General features: G+C 45.6%; 1 protein-coding gene across 1 annotated transcript in view; it reads right to left on the reverse strand.

Annotated features, from left to right (window-relative positions):
- Nucleotides 1-2,288: 2,288 nt before the first annotated feature.
- Nucleotides 2,289-20,961, reverse strand: part of LOC126335615 (putative mediator of RNA polymerase II transcription subunit 26) — a 53,761-nt gene continuing 35,088 nt past the window's right edge. The window contains exon 3 of the mRNA XM_049999068.1: nt 2,289-3,127. The gene's annotated coding sequence lies outside the window, so the exon portion shown is untranslated. The remainder of the gene's footprint in view (nt 3,128-20,961) is intronic.

Below are 20,961 nucleotides of genomic sequence, written 5' to 3' on the forward strand. Positions count from 1 at the left end.
CATACAGCGACAGCTTCAGGTGTGGTGGTCCAGATTGCTGTACATACCGGTAGTTCTAATACCCAATAGCACGTCCTCTTGCATTGACGCATGCCTGTATTAGTCGTGGCATACTATCCACAAGTTGATCAAGGCATGTTGGTCCAGATTGTCCCACTCCTCAACGGCCATTCGGCGTAAATCCCTCAGAGTGGTTGGTGGGTCACATCGTCCATAAACCACCCTTTTCAATCTGTCACAGCATGTTCGATAGGGTTCATGTCTGCAAAACATGCTGGTCACTCTAGTCGAGCGATGTCGTTATCCTACAGGAAGTCATCCACAAGACGAGCTCTATAGGAGCGCGAATCGTCGTGCATGAAAACGAATGCCTAGACAGTATGGTGCCGATATGGTTGTACTATCGGTCGGAGATGGCATTCACGTATCTTACAGCCATTACGGCGCCTTCCATGATCGCCAGCGGTGTACGTCACCCTATCAGAATGCCAACCCAAAACAACACGAAATCTTCACCTTGCTGCACTCGCTGGAAAGTGCGTCAACAGCGTTCAGCCTGACCAGGTTGCCTCCAAACACGTCTCCGACGATTCTCTGATTAAAGGCAAACGCGGCACTCATTGGTGAAGAGAACGCGATGCCAATCCTGAGCGATCCATTCGGCATGTTGTTGGGCCCATCTGCACTGCGCTGCATGGTGTCGTGGTTACAAAGATGCACCTCGCCATGGACGTCGGGAGTGAAGTTGTATAGCATGCGACCTATTGCGCGTAGTTTGAGTCGCAACACGACAGCCTGTGGCTGCACGGAAAGCATTATTCAACATGGTGACGTTGCCGTCAGGGTGACTCCGAGCCATAATCTACATCTACATCCATACTCCGCAAGCCACCTGTCGGTGTGTGGCGGAGGGTACCCTGAGTACCACTATCGGTTCTCCATTCTATTCCAGTCTCGTATTGTTCGTGGAAAGAAGGATTGTTGGTATGCTTCTGTGTGGGCTCTAATCTCTCTGATTTTATCCTCATGGTCTCTTCGCGAGATATACGTAGGAGGGAGCAATATACTGCTTGACTCTTCGGTGAAGGTATGTTCTCGAAAGTTTAACAAAAGCCCGTACCGAGCTACTGAGCGTCTCCCCTGCAAAGTCTTCCACTGGAGTTTATCTATCATCTCCGTAACGATTTCGCGATTATTAAATGATCCTGTAACGAAGCGCTGCTCTCTGTTGGATCTTGTCTCTCTCTTCTATCAACCCTATCTGGTACGGATCCCACACTGCTGAGCAGTATTCAAGCAGTGGGCGAACAAGCGTACTGTAACCTACTTCCTTGGTTTTCGGATTGCATTTCCTTAGGTTTCTTCCAATGAATCTCAGTCTGGCATCTGCTTTACCGACTATCAACTTTATATGATCATTCCATTTTAAATCACTCCTAATGCGTACTCCCAGATAATTTATGGAATTAACTGATTCCAGTTGCTGACCTATTTTGTAGCTAAATGATAACGGATCTATCTTTCTATGTATTCGCAGCACATTACACTTGTCTACACTGAGATTCAATTGCCATTCCCTGCACCATGCGTCAATTCGCTGCAGATCCTCCTGCATTTCAGTACAGTTTTTCATTGTTGCAACCTCTCGATACAACACAGCATCATCTGCAAAAAGCCTCAGTTAACTTTCGATGTCATCCACCAGGTCATTTATGTATACTGTGAATAGCAACGGTCCTATGACACTACCCTGCGACACATCTGAAATCACTCTTACTTCGGAAGACTTCTCTCCATTGAGAATGACATGCTGCGTTCTGTTATCTAGGAACTCCTCAAGCCAATAACACAATTGGTCTGATAGTCCGTATGCTCTTACTTATTTCACTAAACGACTGTGGGGAACTGTGTCAAACGCCTTGCGGAAGTCAAGAAACACGGCATCTACCTGTGAACCCGTGTCTATGGCCATCTGAGTCTCGTGGACAAATAGCGCGAGCTGGGTTTCACACGACCGTCTTTTTCGAAACCCATGCTCATTCCTACAGAGCAGATTTCTAGTCTCCAGAAAAGTCATTATACTCGAACATAATACGTGTTCCAAAATTCTACAACTGATCGACGTTAGAGATATAGGTCTATAGTTCTGCACATCTGTTAGACGTCCCTTCTTGAAAACTGGGATGACCTGTGCCCTTTTCCAATCCTTTGGAACGCTCTCTTCTAGAGACCTACGGTACAAGAATGGGGCCAAAATCTGTAGGCAACGGTCATCCACTGCAGTAGTAGCCCTTGGGAGGCCTGAGCGAGGCATGTAATCGACAGTACCTGTATCTCTGTATTTCCTCCATGTCCGAACAACATCGCTTTGGTTCGCTCTGAGACGCCTGGACACTTCCCTTGTTGAAAGCCCTTCCTGGTACAAAGTAACAATGCGGACGCCATCGAACCACGATACTGACTGTCTAGACGTGGTTGGACAACACGAGCCGTTTACCTCCTCCCTAGTGGAACGACTGGAACTTATCGGCTCTCAGACTCCCTCCGTTTAATAGGCGCTGCTCATGCATCGTTGTTTACAGCTTTGGGCCGGTTTAGTGACATCTCTGTACAATCAAAGGGACTGTATCTGTGAGACAATATCCACAATCAACGTCTATCTTCCGCAGTTCTGGGAAAAAGGGTGATGCAAAACGTTTTTGATATGTGTATGTACTTCATTTACTCTGGTGACTCTCACTAAATTTTACCACAGTGAGGTCGATTTTACAATTGAGAGTGTGTTTGCAGCGGATTACATAGACATGCCGGATTTGTATATGGGTATAGATATGGATATAGATATGGATATGGGTATAGATATGGATATGGGTATAGATATGGATGCTTAATTTAAAAGCGATAATTTTTTGCGCCAAATGGGCGCACGTTTTACTTATGACAACTATTTAAAATTTAAAAGAATAGCAGTAAGAATAAAAGAGAATGTCACTGTCGATGCGCAACCACACTCGTAATCGATGTGGGACAGCGACTCACGTAGCCGCCACGTGTCCCTCGCAAGCGACAGTCCGTCAGCCACCAGGTCAGCATCCGGCCAGTGTCCCGGCTCAGCAGCAGCGAAAACCTGCAAGGATACGAGTCACGTGGGTGTCTCTCAGTCACCACAATAAGACTTAGTTTATAACAAGTTTAGAAGTTTTATGAGTTTGTCGTAGTTGTCACGAACTGTAAACGTCAGCTAAATGTTTGAAAGATATAACTTCCAGTCAAGGGGACACTAACTACGACGTATAACCTAGGAACTAAAAGCTCTTACACATTGTCTATTAATTCTAATTCTAGGGAAATGACCCGTGCAGTGTCTCACTGTCAAAAATAAATACTTTCAATGTAAAAATTGTGGGAACAAAATGCTTTGAACACTTCATTGCCTACTTTCTACAAGACGACTAAGTTGCTCCTCGATCAGCCAATAATACTACAGATTTTTAGAAATTTTTTGGAGAAACAAATGAAAGTCAATATAAATCTTACTGCACAAAATTTATTGATTGTAGGACTGAATTTTTTAAAATGATAATTGAATCGGAACCCTTAGCTGCCGACAGGTGTTGATATACATCAATAGGGACAGCTGAAAGTGTGTGCTTCGACCGGGACTCGAACCCGGGATCTCCAAATTTTTTAAGGAAATTGAGTCATCATGAAGCCCTCAATCCGAGGAGTTACAGCTACTCTGTTCAAAACGAGGTATGTATGTGACCGAAGCCCTTATTTGAAATCAAAAGGGAAACAGTCTTCTTAGTTTCGAGTATTCCGTGCAATTGGCTAGTTTCATAGTGTGTATGTATATGTGTGAGCCTGTAAACAGTTGATGAATAAACCAATGCCATCATTTTTGAACGTGGTACACGTACTTGAAAAGATCGAATATAGAAACTGCTGAAAAGGTACTTAGACCATGTTTTCATTCTCAAAATGCCTTGAGGCTTTTGACCACATTTTTTGTCTTCTTTATGAATAGTCTATTGCGCACACTGTACCTGAAGCGGACGGAATGGACTGTGGGGACACTCGTAAATGCATCTCTCTTAAATTTGTCTCAATTTCACACTTAGGTCATGTTTGCAAAACGTAATAAGTAATATTTTAATTTTAATATATTCATGAGCGAAAACACAACTCGAAACTATGTCTTTGTTTCAAAAGTTGGCCTTTTATTGTCAAATTTAAAAATAAAACTCATTATTCTCTGCGTAGTACCCTTCGGATCAAAATAAATGTTTTTTATTTCAGGTAAGATCTGCCGACTGCAGGACGTCCGTCAATGACACACCGTTTTGGACAGATAAAATTCCTCTCCTCGGATTGGGTCTTACTGTCATCGAGTTTCCTTACAAATCAGAAAACGTTATCCAGCAATCAATAAGAAGTTTCATTTGTTTTTCCAAAGCGAAATCGTAAAAATGGCTGATATTGTAGGCTGACTGAGAAGAGTGAACACTTAACAGTGCCAGATTTACATCAAGCTATCTGGACACAGTAACGGAAAATGGGAGAGAGAAACCGTGAAATGTCAGGTCGAATTTATCAACCTTCGTGAAGATTATTGCCTCGTAACGGGAATTAAATATCCGCCTCCGTAGCTCAGTGGTCGGCACGGCCGACATCCACGCAGATGACCCATGTTCGACTCCCGAAACTGCAGGGACTTTTCCCTGGTGGGAGGACTAGAACGGGGAGTACTGAGTCTCGTGGTGCCAACTGCGGAGTCATCACTTGGCCCATTATTAGTGGCTACAGGCCACGAAAACCGGCAATGACTGCCAGGACAGCTCTGTGCAAAGCCCACTAACTTCGATGTCGCATCCAATGAGATGTTATTGGAAGAGAATGACAGGGCGGATGGCCGGTTCTTATGGGCCTGCAAGGACCTATACAGGACTTAACGTAAGGTAAATTGAATGACTACAGTTGCCCATCAACATCGTTCTGAGATTTGACTCCCACGGACAGATGTAGACTTTTATTCATGGTGTACGAAACGTAACTGCACCCGAATATCTTCAAGAATTTCTTGTCATCCCTGAAACATATACTGTATAAAATCATCAAAAATTCTGGTAAGGGAGTTGTGCAAAAATGTAAAACTTCCTATCGGTCTGTGGCATACAAATCAAGAGACAAGACAGTGTTTTCAAGGAGCCTTACATTCCTCAAGGCGTTTAAAATATGAACTACGCAGGGTGGTTTCACATTAGCCCGCTGTAACACGCCGTTTGAAACCCTAGTCTTCAATGGTTTGACAACAGAAGTGACCATCCTTAAACAATCGCGAGGATGCAAAGCGTGCTTCAAAATTCCAATACCTCACTGAACGAAGATTTCACGGTTGGAGTAGTTATAGACCTCTAGAGTGACTACTTCGTGTTATTTACAATAGTTTGTTTACACATAAGTTTCCATCGTTCGGATTTACGAACGGCAGCGGGATTTATCCTGACAGCCTTAGAATGCCACTCAATACTTCGGTTGTACACAATGCAAATGTTTTTTACCCATGGTATGATGTCAGTAGTGTACGAGAGATGTTAGTACGAGTTACCAGTCCGCAGCTCGTGGTCATGCGATAGCGTTCTCGCGCCCCGCGCCCGGGTTCGATTCCCGGCGGGGTCAGGGAGTTTCTCTGCCTCGTGATGACTGGGTGTTGTGTGCTGTCCTTAGGTTGGTTAGGTTTAAGTAGTTGTAAGTTCTAGGGGTCTGATGACCATAGATGTTAAGTCCCATAGTGCTCAGAACCATTTAAACCATTTTTCAACGAGTTATCAATCCAGTTACATGCTGCTGCAATGCTGATAGTAATAGCCCGGACTCCAGCTGTTATCGTCCGTATATTCGTCATAGCCTTCGAACTATCCTGCAATCCTCAGTAACGTTAGACCCACCCAATAGTCATCACGGCCTCATACCTTTCTCAATCTGTAGAAATTGGATTTATTGTACTGAAAGTAAAACCTTCTAAGGAAGAAATCCTAATCAACATATCTCACAGACAGTACGAATACTTGAGTACCACTCAGATGTCTTTTGATGATAATCGCAGCACGTTCCAATTAAATTAGTGCACAAACAATTTGTACAAATGAAAACCAGACCAAACCATCAGCACATAGAACAATGTAAAAAAAAAAAAAAAAAAAAAAAAAAAATGACTGGGGGAGGGGAAGCTAGTAGTGTGATGCGGAGGCCATGCAAGTCAGAATATTCCTACACAATATTAGCGATCCAATGAAGTTCAATGTTGTTTGTTAGCCGGCCGCAGTGGTCTCGCGGTTCTAGGCGCGCAGTCCGGAACTGTGCGTCTGTTACGGTCGCGGGTTCGAATCCTGCCTCGGGCACGGATGTGTGTGATGTCCTTAGGTTAGTTAGGTTTAAGTAGTTGTAAGTTCTAGGGGACTGATGACCACAGCAGTTGAGTCCCATAGTGCTCAGAGCCATTTGAACCATTTGTTGTTTGTTACATTTACTAGATTAAATGCATATTATGTTTATTAAGCATCAACTACTCGAGAGCGATCTTTGCTGTCATATTTGCTCCCAATGATCGACTTCTAATTATCCACAGCTGCACGTGCTACGCTTGTTTCTCTGTATAAGATCCTTGAGGTGAAGGTAGCCTCGACTATCAGCAGTGAGAGCATTTAGACGCGCTTTATGGCTGGTGAGTGTTAGAAGAAACAAAGCGTCCTTTAGTTTGTTCGAGACAGATGTTGAGGGTAGGTGTGCTTTTGTCTATGTGCGATATAATGTACTAAGGAGTATGGTCGCGTTGAATTATAATGGCTAAGAGCCATATACGAAAGTAGTGATGGGTTTTTACTAGCGAAGTTACAATATATACAGCTCTATTGATATATACAGCTCTACTGACCCTTCTACTCTCGAACACCGGGTAATACAGGGTATCCAGGCTAGACGTGTACACAAAGAAATGCTTCAAAATAAAAACTCGAAATTTTTTGGGGTAAATCCGGAATCGACCCTCTCCAAGATGTGATCCTCACCATTTCATGAACAGCATTGCATTGTGTGACGCAAGTGCACAATTTTCTACTGTGCAACAGGCAGACATATTCCTGAAAGTCAGTACGTGGACGCAACAACGGAAGACGCAATGGGTGCTGTGGTTAGCGGAGTTAAAATCTCTTGACACATATTCTGATTAGTAATGTAATATGAATCCTCGCACATGTAATATCATTTACCAATGAGACCGAACTCTTAGATAATCGGGAAATTTTATTTCAGATGTTGGAAGACATACTAAATCACATGTGGATGAGGAGATCATAGAATGTGTGCATGAAGCATTTGCTAGAAGCTGGTGTAAATCTGTTAGACAAGCAACTAGGGAACTAGCTGATCCCCGTTAGATACTTCATGACCTAGTGCGCAAATGTCTCTTGTTGCCTGCTTACAAACTCCAAATTTTGCATAACCTTTAAGTTTGAGGATCGCTCCAGATGAAGTGATTTTGCTGTTGGAATGCTGCATCTTTTAGACGAAAGTAGCTAATACCTTATGCAGCACTGTTGAGTGATGATTCTGCCTTCCACGTCTGTGGCAAACTCAACCGACTTAAATGCCCAATACTTAGAAGTAAGACTTCTGGAGAAAGGAACACACCAAACTTCAATTTTTATTTAGGATCTCACAAAAATGGTGTGATTGATCCACTTTTAAAGGGTACATCTATCTCGACATGTTGGCGAACAGTTCCACAGAGTCCTCCCAATGTCATTTTCAGCCCGTTTATCATGGAGCTGTTACCACTTTTCCTTATGAAACGTTTCCCCACTGCATGGCCCGTTCGTGTGATATTTCTGCCTCGAACAGCCGGCATATATAGCTCCAAGATTCTTTCCTCAGAACAGTGGAGATTCAAGCATTATGCATACGCCGAAATCAGTGATGCTAGATACCAGTAGCAGATGCTGACCTTTATCGTGCAACGACCGCCAGAATTTTAGTCTATCAATGTCACTGACTGACACATTCGAAGACAGCAGTCCAAAATGTTTTCTTTCATTAATATTTTAATAACAATAATTAAATTTACCTAACATTCTGGAATAGGTATGTCTAACTAGAAGCTATCGCCTACGTATTTCGGTAGTTAGGTCTTCATGCAAAACTAAAGACGAAAGTTAAATGAGAGGAAAGATTAAGCTCTTCGGGTTTCCTCAAAGCTTTGTCTAAATCATGCTTCCTAGTGAAGTAGCGGCGTTGCCTAATCAGATTAGGCATATCTTTGGGTGCAGACGTGCTGTTTATAAAGAGTTATATTAGAATGTACTTAAATTCAGTGAAGTGCTAATCTTAGGGAAGGAGTAGTCATGGGACTAAGGTGTGTTGTCTGATGCAGTCAGTTATATCTTAATTTTACATACAAATGTTGAACAGGTCAGTTTAAGAATTAGCCAAGTGTTTTTAGTAACTGGTGTCACAATATGAAGCTGTAAATATGTTAATAACGTGAGAGCACTTCAAAAGACAGTCGATGAAGTTTGTAACTTGCAGGTTCTCGTGTTCTGCTTAAATAAATACAAGTGGCATCCATGAGCAGCGAACGAACCTGTTATTTAGATAATTTCAGTTCTTCGCGAACAGCTCATTAGAGCCTCAGGGTAACGAATCTACAGTTAACGCACGCTGTCTGCACATGGAATGTCTCTGTCGGAATTAACGGAAGTCGATAGGTAGCATTCCTAACGGCCGTCAATGCATTAGAGTATTCCGCGTCGACGCAACTCCTCACAAGAACCGACTATCTTTAAATTTCCTCTGTGCTATTCAGTTTAAACTTTTATATTTCGTTCATGTTTCGTGTTTGTCAGGTCGTCTTTAGTATGGATAGGAACTGTGATTGCTGAGATGCGATCTGAACTGTCGACCCTTTCCTCACAGGTCGAGGCAGTGTTGGCTTCGGTCATCCAGCTGGAGGCTGTTGCCAATAGGCATGGCTTTGGGGATCGGACGTGGAGACGTCCAGCACGTATCATGTGTCCCGTTATCAGTGAATGCTCGAGTTACTACCGCAATGAGGGTGACTCCCCTTTGTGTTCAAAATGGTTCAAATGGCTCTGAGCACTTTGGGACTTCTCAGGTCATCAGTCCCCTAGAACTTAGAACCAATTAAACCGAAGGACATCAAACCCATCCATGCCCGAGGTAGGATTCAAACCTGCGACTGTAGCGGTCGCGCGGTTCCAGACTATAGCGCCTAGAACAGCTCGGTTACTCCGGCCAGCCCCCTATCTGTGGTTGACGACAAGTTGTCTCAAGATATGACAGGCAACGAAAGAATTAGTAGGCAAAGCCGATTGGAGGGCCTCCCCATTAGCGTGACAAACTGTTTTGGTCTGGACAGTCACTTGAGGTGGGATTACTGGTAGTTCGAAGCGCCCTTATCAGGCACATGATGGATATGCCTACCAATATGGGGAAGGAATTCAGTATGAACTCAGTGGGCATACTGGGAGGAGTCATTCCAGATGTGGAAAAAGTGCTTCCAGATGCCATGAACTGCAGGTGGTGGCTCATGTCAGAACCAGTGATGTATGTCGCTTTGGATCGGAAGAGATTTTCTCTGATTTCGGATGGCTAGCTAAAGTGGTAAAGGCTGTCAGTCTCGCTTGCTCGATGAAGACGGAGCTCACCATCTGTAACATCGTCAACACAATCGACTGTGCTACTTTAATACAGAGGCGAGTGGAGAGTTCATATCGGGGGCCCAGACATTTCTGTGGCTGTTTAAGCTTCGGGCTCCTCGACCTGTCACATGGTGGTGGTGCTCCTGCTTCCATCTATTTGGTCAGGGGTCCACCACACAGAGGTAACTTCTAAGTAGGTAGCGGATGCCGTGAGGGGGCGAGTGGGTGGTCCTCTAGATAAGAGGCTTTCTGGAAAATATAGGAAGGGCGTCAGTCTACAAAGAGCAAGGTAACAAAGGACGAAGGCAGACCTAGTAACATTAGGTACTGTAGCTGTAAAATGTCGTAGCTATGTTTGGGAAAACCAGAGCTCCGAATGCTAATAGGAACCACGGAATCTCAAATCAATATAGGCACGAAAATCTGGCTAAAGTTGGAAATAAATTCAGATGAACGTTTTATGAACGACCTAACTTATGTATAAAGGAGAGAAAACGTAGTTGGTGGTGGAGTGTTTAATGCTGTTAGACGTTATTTACCTCTTAATGAAACTGAAGGAGATAGTTCCTGAGAATTAGTATGACAAACAGAAAAATTAATAATTGGTTCCTTCTACTCATGCCCAACTCAGATGATACAATTGATGAACAGTTCAAACGAAACTTGAGTCGTTCCAAATAGCTGCTCCACTCATACCAAAGTGACTGAGGTTAGTTTCAAGGGTGGAGAGAAGTGGGGGGGAGGAGAGAGAGAGAAGTGGGGGGGAGGAGAGAGAGAGAAGTGGGGGGGAGGAGAGAGAGAGAAGTGGGGGGGGAGGAGAGAGAGAGAAGTGGGGGGGAGGAGAGAGAGAGAAGTGGGGGGGAGGAGAGAGAGAGAAGTGGGGGGGAGGAGAGAGAGAGAAGTGGGGGGGAGGAGAGAGAGAGAAGTGGGGGGGAGGAGAGAGAGAGAAGTGGGGGGGAGGAGAGAGAGAGGAGGGGGGGCGAGAGGGGGGGGCGAGAGGGGGGGGGCGAGAGGGGGGGCGAGAGGGGGGGCGAGAGGGGGGGGGCGAGAGGGGGGGCGAGAGGGGGGGGCGAGAGGGGGGGCGAGAGGGGGGGCGAGAGGGGGGGGGCGAGAGGGGGGGCGAGAGGGGGGGCGAGAGGGGGGGCGAGAGGGGGGGCGAGAGGGGGGGGCGAGAGGGGGGGCGAGAGGGGGGGCGAGAGGGGGGGCGAGAGGGGGGGCGAGAGGGGGGGCGAGAGGGGGGGCGAGAGGGGGGGCGAGAGGGGGGGCGAGAGGGGGGGCGAGAGGGGGGGCGAGAGGGGGGGCGAGAGGGGGGGCGAGAGGGGGCGAGAGGGGGCGAGAGGGGGCGAGAGGGGGCGAGAGGGGGCGAGAGGGGGCGAGAGGGGGCGAGAGGGGGCGAGAGGGGGCGAGAGGGGGCGAGAGGGGGCGAGAGGGGGCGAGAGCAATTTCATAGTGGACCAGTCAACACATGCAAATGTGCCATGTTTGTAGAAGTGTTCTTCTATCACTATGGGTCTTGGGGCACACAAAACAGAGCGAGTGGTGAGGTATTTATGTATAGAAGATGTGATAGTGATACATTCATTATACCACAGCTGGCTAAGGAAAGGTACTAGCAAGCCCTGTAGAGAAATTAAATTGCGTCAAGATATAAACGCACACAGGAGAGGCAGCATCTCTCATAAGACGCTAGCAAAAAATTGACAGAGGTACATTGCGTTCATTGCTGGGGACTAAGCTGTAAGTTCAGTTCGAAGAGGCTTGTTATGGGGACGGATTACAAATTTGAGTCTCAGAAAGCTGTGAATGAAGTGCGTTCTTCCATAGCAAAATCTGCCTTGGAAAAATTGTTTGCTGAATATGAAAAGTATCAGTGCTATTATAATGGAACAAGTGAATAATAAGAGTGAGATCTATAACAATACGAATAAGAGGCAGAGGAAGAGAACTGTGCTAAACCAGATAATTGAATACGACGAATTAAGAGACAAACCAACAGCTTGCATATCGTATCGAGATGAGAAATAACGTATATAAATGTTGTACATTTGAGCAAAATTAATAAGGCTAATTAGTTTCCGCTGAAATTAATGACGGGACGGTAATGCTAGTAAATTTTATTGTGAAGCGAGGATAATTAGTACACGACAGGTTAAGTCAGCCAATGGAGAGACGAAGAAGACGACTTACGGTCGTATTTGTAGTATTGGAATGCATCATACGACAGGTAAGTTGGAGAGTTATTTAGGGAAACTAAAGATGATGTTTATAGATGACGTAATTTCCGCCAATTGCTTATAAAATATGATGAAGAAGAAAAATATTATTGAGCTATACACTATGTCGTCAAATGTATCTGTTCACCCCCAAAAAACATACGTTTTTCATATTAGGTGCATTGTGCCTCCACATACTCCCAGGTACTCCACATCGGCGACCTCAGTAGTCATTACACATAGTGAGAGAGCAGAATAGGGCGCTCTGCAGAACTCACGGACTTCGAACGTGGTCAGGTGATTGCGTAACACTTGTCATACGTCTGTGTCGGAGATTTCCACACTACTGAACATCCTTAGGTCCACTGTTCCCGATGTGATAGTTAAGTTGAAACGTGAAGGGACACGTACAGCACAAAAGCGTACAGGTAGACGTCGTCTGTTGACTGACAGAGACCGCCGACAGTTGAAGAGGATCGTAATTTGTAATAGGCAGGCTCTATCCAGACCATCACACACAATTTCCGAACTGCATCAGGATCCAAAGCAAGTACTATGACAGTTAGGCGGGAAGTAAGACTAATTGGATTTCATGGTCAAGCGGCTGCTCATAGGCCACACATCAAGGCAGTAAATGCGAAACGACGCGTCGCTTGGTGTAAGTAGCGTAAACATTGTACGATTGAACGGTGGAAAAACTTTGTGTGGAGTGACCAATCACTCCCTGTTCTGCGCTCATAGGCAGCACTCAGCGCCTGGTACACGCGGCGCTCGGGGACCACAGCCCAGCTACGATACCTGAGGATGGGCTTATAACAGTCCGAAACAGGTCGTGTGAAAATAAAGTAATTTAAAATGGAAGCGGTATTTTCAACCTTTACTAATGGCAATGAGTCCAGTAACTGAAGAGTCCGCCGCAGGGCAGCCTGAGAAGGACAGCTCGCCAAGATATGGACCAATGTCAGCAGGGCGCCGCACCAACACTGAGGTGGGTCATCACCGCACAGGAGACAGCTGTGTGTCACCCAAGCATGGCTAATGTGCAGCCGGCAGAGAGCCACGGAGTCCCTGCGAGAGGCCCGCATGGAGGACTGCCACACAGTCCTGGTCACCTTAGTGGCCAGCAGTTTGTTGTGAGTGCTGAGGTTATGCCATTTCGTCCCCCAAAACCGCAAAACCTTCCTGAGTAGCGCTGAACGCAGATCAGTTGCAGAGAAACCGATCTTCATAAGCGGTTTCCACGTAACCTTTTGGGATAGCCTGTCACCAAGTTCGTAGCCTGGGATTCAGACGTGTCCTGGAGTCCATACAAACACCACTGAACGACCGGACCATTCCAGGGCATAGATGAACTCCTGGATAGTCGCTAACATAGGATGACTTGTCGTTAGCCTTCAAGCTGCTCAAGGAGTCATTACACAGAAGAAACTACTCCCCAGGTCATGAAAGGATGCACTCAAGAGCACATATCGCCACCACCTCGGCAGTGAAAACAATGCAGACTTCGGGCAAGGAATGCTGTTCAATATGTCCTCCATGGACATACGCGAAGCTGACGTGTGCATCAGCCATCGAGCCGTTGGTGTAAACCACTTTGTGGCCTCGGTACATGTCAAGTATAAAGATGAAGTGGCAGTGGAGAGCCGCAGGTTGAACCGAGTCCTTACGGCGAAGCCGCGGCCTACGTGTACACCATGGAGTTGTAAGCAAATGGACCTCCAGTACAGCTGGTAAAGGCAAGGACTCCAGAAGGATGAAATCGGACACCATCTACAATTGGAATCCCTGACCTGGGCCGTCGATAAGGAAGATGAAGCACCATGGGTGGGAAAAGGAGACGGTGATTCAAATGCAGAGGAGAACTACGAACGTGTGCAACGTAACTGGTCAGCAGTTGTGCACGCGTGGACTACAGTGGACGGACTCCAGCCTCCACAAGGACGCTGGTCACCGGACTCATCCTAAAAGGGCCTGTCCGCAGGTGAACGCCACAGTGGTGCACTGGGTCGTGTAAACCCAACTCTCAGGGGGCCGCCGAACCATAAACTAAACTTACACAGTCAAGGCGGCATTGAACAAGGGCTCTGCTGAGCTGGAGCAGCGTAGAGCGATCTGCAACCCAGTTGGTGTTGCTCAAGCGGTGGACGGCCTTGATGTGCTGCCACCACTTCCGTTTAAGGTGACAAAGGAGAGGAAGCCAACTCAATCGAGTGTCGAAACCCGCTTCTAAGAATCTATGTATCTCCACTACAGTGACTGCGTCGTCATTAAGGTAAAGTTCTGGTTCATGATGAACGGTACGACGCCGACAAAGTGCATGACACACGACTTAGCACCCAAGAACTGGAAGCCGTGGGCGAGAGCCGAAGACTGTGCCTTATGGATGGAACCCTATAAGCGCCGCTCAGTAATACCAATACTACTGGAGCAGTCAGAAATCCAGAAGTCGTCTACATACAAAGACGGTGAGACACACGGCCCTACAGCTGCTGCTAGACCATTAATTGCAACTAAAAATAGAGATACTCAATACAGAGCCCTGAGGGATCCCATTCTTCTGTATATGTGGGGAGATCTTTGCGAGCACCAACTAGGACACGAAAGTACGAAGCGACAGAATATTTTGGATAAAAATCGGGAGCGGGCCTCCGAGACCCCCACTCGTATTATGTGGCAAGCATATGATGTCGCCAGAACGTGTTATATGCTTTTCGTAAATCAAAAAAACCGGCAACCATGTGTCGGCGACTGGAAAGGCTGTTCGGATGGCAGACTCGAGGGACACAAGGTTATCAGTGGTAGAGCGACCGTAGCGGAAGTCACCCTGACATGAGCCAGTAGGCCACGTGACTCCAGGGCCCAACCAAACTGCCGACACTTCATATGTTCCAGCAGCTTACAAAGAACGTTGGTGAGGCTGATGGGCCGATAGCTAGCCACATGAAGGGGGGTTATACCGGGTTTGAGCACCGGAATTATGGTGCTATCCCGCCATTGCGACTGAAAGACGCCTTCGCACCAGATCCGGTTGAATATGACGAGTAGATGTCGCTTGTGGTCAGATGAGAGATGTTTAATCATCTGACTGTAGATTCGATCTGGTCCACGAGCTATGATGGGGCAATGTTCAAGGGCAGAGGAGCTCCCACTCTGTAAATGGGGCGTTATAGGATTCACTGCGGCGTGTAGTGAATGACAAAACTTTTTCTTCCAGGCACCGTTTGAGAGTGCGAAAGGCTGGGCGTGATTCTCCCACGCAGAGGCTCAAGGTGAGTGTTCAGCAATCGCGTTTGCGTCGGTAGATAACACTCCATTTATTTTAACAACGGGAGCACCTGTTGGGTGTGGTACCCGGAAACATTTGATTTTCGTCCAGGCTTGAGAAGGTGGCGTATGGCACCCAATGTTCGAGACATATCTCTCCCAACACACGTGCTTCCGTCGTTTGGTAAGTTGGCGAACGCGTTCATGGAGCTGTTTGAAGGCTACGAGGTGCTCCAGGGAAGGATGCCGCTTATGTCGCTGTAGAGATCGCCGACGTTCCTTAATTGCTTCAGCAACTTCCGGCGACCACTAAGAGACTGCCTTTCGCCGAGGGCACCCTAAAGAGTGAGATCGTGTTTTCTCCCACAGAAACTATTGTTATAGTCACCTTTTACCTATCACATCGATATTACCGTTTGACGGAGATCCAACGGTGACAGCAGAGGTGACAGTTTCCCAGTACGCCTTGTTTAAAGCTCATCTGGGCAGGCGTCCTTGGGCCTGACACCAGGGCAGTGACAGGAAGATGGGGAAGTGGTCACTATCACACATGTAGTCATGTGCTCTCCAGTGGATAGATGGGTGAAGCCTGCCTGCAAAATTGGTAGATCGATGTCTGAGTAACTACCCTGAGCGACACTGAAATGCGTGGGGGCCCCAGTACTTACGAGGCAGAGGTCGAACTGCGACAGTAAAGTTTCGACATCTCTGCCTCGACCAGTAAGCATGGTGCCACCCTACAAGGGATTATGGGCGTTAAAATCTTCCAAAGCTTGATCACTCAGACAGTCAATATATTCAGGGGTATGGCACAGTCTGGAGGAAGATATACACTGCAGACAGTTATTGCATGCGTCGTCCTTATTCTGGCAGCCACAGCTTCAAGAGGGGTTTGAAGTGGCACAGGTTCACTACAGACTGAGTTTAGGACATGAATACAAACTCCACCTGAGACTCGATTATAGTCGCTACACCTATTGCAGTATCTCATAGCCACGGAGGGCAGGGGTCCGCATTGCCATGAACCAGGTTTCCTGGAGGGCAATGCAGAAAGCAGGTGCAAAGCTTAACAGTTGCCACAACTTGGCCAGGTGGTGGAAAAAACCGCTCACATTACACTGGACGATGACATCATTGTGAAACTAGGAGGCACTGAATATTCAATGAGGCAGTTTACGCTCAGGGTTCTCTGCTGCCACCGAGGTTTTGCCTAAGCAGTCCATATCCTTTGTGTGTGAGGGTCTTTAGTGGACACCAAATCTCCACCTCATCCGCAGACACAGAGTGGTTGCCACCGAAATTCCCTTCGTCTAGAGGATCATCTTTTTGGGTTTCTCTCGCTGCTCCTTGGGTTTACCTGGCTGGGATTACTTCACTGCATCACTCTCCAGGACAGAGAATGAGCGTGAATCCCTATGACTAGCTGCTCTTTGGCTTCAGGCACTTCTGGGTGTCATCTTTCCCACTATCAGAAACCTGGGCAGGGAGTGACCAGGGTATCCCTTCCTAGCGAGAGGAGTCGAAGAAAACTTACACTTCCCTGGCTCAGAAATGGGGATTGTTATCCCCAATGGTCGTGGGGTATTGCTCGAAGAAGGTAGTGATGGAGCAACAGGGGGCAGGTGTAGCCTTCAGGTTTTCAGAGGAGACAGGAACGCGAGGAACTGATGGGGGTGACAACTGTTTTCGTAGTGGCGGCGTAAGAGATGGTCATAGCCACAGGATGAAGGTGCTCAAATATCATCTTAGCATCAGTGTAGGTCAGTTTGTCCAGGGTCTTCAATTCCATATATTCCTCTCTTTCTGTAAAATCCCGCAGTCTGGTCAGCAAGGTGAATGATGCTCACTGCAGTTGACATAGGTTGGAGGCGGGGCACATGGAGTATTGGGATGTGTTGGACATTCACACTGGAAGTACAGCGGAAAGACATATGGTCGAACTTCCAGTACTTAAAGCAGTGCATTGGGGAAGGGATACATGGCTTGACGTCACAGTGGTAGACCATATTGACTTTCTTGGGCACCCTCGAAGGCCAAGATGAAGCACTGGTGGCAACGTAATTATCCCACGGATTTTGATTGACGCGCCACACGAAGAACAACTCGCCACTCTAAACTGGCGCTCAGCTTCGTCGTCAGAATTCAAAAGAAGGTCCTTGTGGCATATAATACCCTGGATCATATTTAAGCTCTTACGTGGTGTGATGGTAACAGAAACATCGTGCAATGCCAGTGACTGGGCAAAGGATGCTGTTTTTATCAAGGCTGACCCAGAGCGCATTTTGTACCAGCCCTCCACCTCCCCAATCTTGTCCTCCAAATTCTCCAAAAGAAACTGAGTCTTCATGGACATGAAAGATTCCCCATCGGCACTAGTTGATACGAGGTACCAGGTTGAATAAACTTCATTGACTTCCTTAGCCTGGCATTCCTCCCATGGTGTGGCCAGAGAGAGGAACGCATTGGGCTCATATTTCTCAGCAGTGAAATTAGACTTTAAGCACTTAGAAACTGCTGACAGAAGACCACCGGCAAGAGAAGACGTACTACGCTTCATGACTCCTCATCCGCCCTGATGCCACCCACTCCCACCAGGGGTCTCTCCATGGGCGCCACCCAGCCGACACAGCCTCAGCAAGGGCTACCTGGCAGGATGGCCGTTTCTGGGATTCCCAATGCCCCAGCGATATGGTCGTCTACTCCATGTCATACGTGGGAAAGTAACCGCGAAGGCATCAGCAGAGGGATACCTATGTTGTCAGGGGGCTACAATCAACAGGGTACATGGCAGCCACACCACATACCATTCTGGGTATGAGGTGCTAAAATGTCCATGGTCATCGATGGCGCATAAACCGACACCGCACAGTTTAAGGTGGAAAACGCACACAGGTAGGTGTCCTCGCCCGAGAGATGGAGAATGAGTGGGATTGAAATGCGACGCCGAGAAAGTGGCCTAAATATTTCAATGCACGATGGACACGTTGCACCATGTAAGGCACCCTTCCCCAACTGGCTCGCTCTTCGGGAAAATTTTGAAAGATGGTGGTCAAACCCTACAGGGGATCATCACATAAAGGCCGAAACGTGCGAGACTCCTTTTAGTTGCCTCCTACGAGAGGTAGAAATACCTCTGGACCCGTAGGGGGAGGGGGGGGGGGGTTTACACGTATTATATGGATATGATGCCACATGAGACGAACTACATGAAGTAACTTTATGCACTTGACCTCAATGATAGGAAAACAAGAGTAATGTCTGACGATAGGAGACATAATCAATCCCAGAATGTATTATAAGGCTAAATGTTGGTACACAAGAATACTATGTACACATACCAGTTCAAATGGCAATGATGACGACAACAACAAGAGTAGAAAATGAATAAAACTCATACTGTCGAGCGAAGCGAAGGGCTGCAACTCAGTTTTGGTTTGAATTTAACAGCAGTACAGCAATAGCAGTGTTCTTTCAATGTATCTTTGAATCGCAGCGTTATGACTAAGGAAAAGCAAAATAGTGTTATGGTCAACAGTCAAAGGCAAATAATTAAAATCCAAAAAAATCTGTGAGAAATGTCATCCTAAATGTGGCGTAATAGTGAATTTACCCTGATTAGGGACGTACGTACATGTAGATGCTTTGAGATTAAACATTATTTACATTGATCTTTGTGATTACGAGCAAAGCGGACAAGTAACGCTGCAGAAGGAAACAAACAACTGTTAAAGATCATATCATATGATTACTATGTTTAGCAGCCAGTGTAATGGACATAGAGGGTCATTAGCGACAGATGGTTGCTAGTACTCAATGATGCCGTTAGTACGTTATGAGAAATGCCCTGGTAGTCGAACAGCTATAATGTTTCAATGTCACACAGCCACGCTTAAAAAACAGAAGACAATAATCGTATGTACTTATTTATATTCATGTGTAATATATGGACGTGTTTCAGATGTTTGTTTAGAGTTGTTAAGAAACTAATCTCAGTAATTTGGAATTGCTACATTAAATGCTGCGGGTCCTGTATGCTGACGGAAACAGGAGGGCTCTTCTGAACCAAGGACCAGTTTGGGCATATCTGAAGTCACGCAGCGTGAAACCACACCTCAGTCAACGGTATCATGCCGGTATGTTTCTGTCATGGGTTGTCTGCGTGTGTTTATATCAATCTGGATCCTTCGAAACAACGTTAATACGAAATGTTTATAATGCTTTTGGTTTTACTCTGTTAACTGAAACGTCTGGTTTAAGAGGAAGTGTAGAATTATGAAAACGTCAATGGACTGTTACGTAAGTGGTGATGAACTTGTAAAGACATCTGAATGATGCGAGTGCTTAAAAAAAAACTTTAAGCACGACAATGCGCCAGTAGCTGAATAATTCTCTTAAACATTTCCTTTATAATGTCTTTCATCACAAGCATAATTGTAACAAAAATCATACATAATTAAGTGGTTAACAAGATGCTGCTCTGAACTTATGACAGCAGAATAGTTCAAACTGTATGATTAGCACTGAAAGGTGTTCATATCTTTACTTGGAAAGTTGGCTATTGATTCTGCGGTTGCGTGCATACATAAACCTTGAGTCTGGTACATCATTATCACGAGACGTAAACAGTGAACAGTTGCTGGGAACAGTCGGTCGCAGCCTGGCGTGGGGGGAAGCCGCGCGTCAGGAGAGGTTTCAGTCTGGCCTGACCGTGCTAGTGGTGCCAGAGGTGATTTCTGTACTGATCGAGAATTTTTATTAATATGCCTTTTTGATGCATGTAGCTGTTGCTTGCTTTTGCACTGCAGGATTTTATCATATTTGTGTATGCATATACTGAAAGTCATATTCATATCTTTGTTCTGACCAGATACGTGCTTTTAGATTAAAGACATCGTGTAATAATTAAAGTTCTTGCTAATCAAACTCCCCAAAGAAAAGGAAGATCTGAGTGCGGTTTTTCAGAGTGAGAGTCCCCAACTTTCAGACTATAGTGAATTAAAGGTTTTTATTGATTCCTTCACTACTTACACCTTATAAGGCTTGTTGACTGAACCTTTTTTTTAAGGTAGGGTGTAATTGTGTCAGACGTTGTGATCATGTATTGTACTCTGCATGGACCGCAGTGTTCCTGCCCAATTATTTTAGTAAGTTCCTGGATTCACAATATCCATGCAGTTGCAGTGGCGAGGTTGTCCGTTGCCAGCAGAGCATTACAATACAATTGTTAGAAATATCAGAGAATATTTTAAAAATCGCAGTCAGGTATAAGAGAACTGATTTTTCATGATTTAGACGAAGAGTAATAAATATCAGTTCTTTTCCTTCTTTTTCTTCTCTATCAGAATACTAACGTGACCAATAGTACGATGTTCCAGAAAATGTTTCAATATTGGCATGTCGGATTAAGTTGTTTCATAATACAAGTTGTACAGATACATACGAGATTTTATTTGATAACGATGAATTCACTGGATAGCCTAGCAGGTTTTAGAGAGAGAGTATACATAACGATAATATTATCAGAGATACAGCTTCACACTTTTTCGTGTGTGTTGTCATAACAAAATTTTTTTACATAATTGTTTCACCAGGCTAATATTATTAATAATTATTATATTTATAATAAGTAATTACAAACCACAGATCGTAGTCCACTTTGTGCGATCCTCTGTGGATCTAAACAATTGAAATATACAAAATTATTATTACTATTACTATTATTATTATTATATTATTATTATTATTACTATTATTACTATTATTATTAT

Source organism: Schistocerca gregaria, chromosome 2 (assembly GCF_023897955.1).
Source record: "Schistocerca gregaria isolate iqSchGreg1 chromosome 2, iqSchGreg1.2, whole genome shotgun sequence".
NCBI lineage: Eukaryota > Metazoa > Arthropoda > Insecta > Orthoptera > Acrididae > Schistocerca > Schistocerca gregaria.